We start from the raw sequence: 1114 nt of genomic DNA on the forward strand, positions 1-1114 counted from the left end.
CCCCCCCTTCTCTCGCTCTCTCTTTCTCTTTCTCTTTCTCTCTCTCTCTCTCTCTCTCTCTCTCTCTCTCTCTCTTTCTTTCTTTCTCTTTTTCTTTCTTTCTCTCTTTCTCTCTTTCTTTCTCTCTCTCCCTCTCTGAGAGTCCTTGGAAACTGAAAATTTGCATTTTTTCGTGCCTTTAATCAATGTTTTTCAGTAAAATCCACACAAAAAATGTGTTCTTGAATGGACATAAATGGTGTTGAGCCAAAAAAGGAAAATTAGAAAAAAAATTTCCCTTTGGCCAAAAAAATACCGATTTTTTTTTATTTCATTATTTTGACGAGCGTCTGATTTCCCCATGGCGTCTAACAATATCCTACTGCTCAGTGCCTAGTTTTGAGGAATTTGACGTCGAAGATCAGATTTGATGTTTCATGTCATGTCTGTCATGTCAAGCCTTTTCGAATGCAATTCGTTTAAATATCTCGATGGCGCCTCCGACAAATGATCTTACTGTTTTATAAGAGCTGATGCATCGTTAATGTGTTTTTTAAATCTCACGGCCTTAGTAACTCAAAGCGAGAAAAAAATGTCAGCAGATAGGACTTTGTAATTGTGAGGTAGCGCGATGTGCTCGGAGCCTCAGAGGTGTAGCGAGTGGCACCGTCTCATTCAAAGAGCAAACGTTTGTGGTTGGTGGGGGCTGGGTGTGGTTTGCTTCTTTTTTCATATCTAACAACATCTATCGCCCTTACCTCTCCTTCCTCTTTCTTTTTATGTTATGTAATCTTCAGCAGTTATACGACCAAATTGTTTTGCAATGTCGTGAAACTCTTACTAAAAGGAAAAGAGCAAAACGTTTAAAAGACATGAATATTTCTTGAGGAACTGATTCTATTCTGTATTGCGGCATGGACGCGTCTTGATCCTTGGAAGGTTTGTACAATGTCTGTCACAACGTGGGGGAATCAGGCGCTCGCCGTCAATTTTTGGGGCATACGGAATTATTGGTACTTTCTTATAGCTTGTTAGTTTGTCTCACTTTCGATGAAAAGATACCCTTCTATCTAGATAAGAAGTCGAGATATTTGCAACTGATAGAAGTGAGGGAGGGGTGGGGAGAAGAAAAGAA

Source organism: Aplysia californica, unplaced genomic scaffold (assembly GCF_000002075.1).
Source record: "Aplysia californica isolate F4 #8 unplaced genomic scaffold, AplCal3.0 scaffold00688, whole genome shotgun sequence".
Classification (NCBI taxonomy): Eukaryota; Metazoa; Mollusca; class Gastropoda; order Aplysiida; family Aplysiidae; genus Aplysia; species Aplysia californica.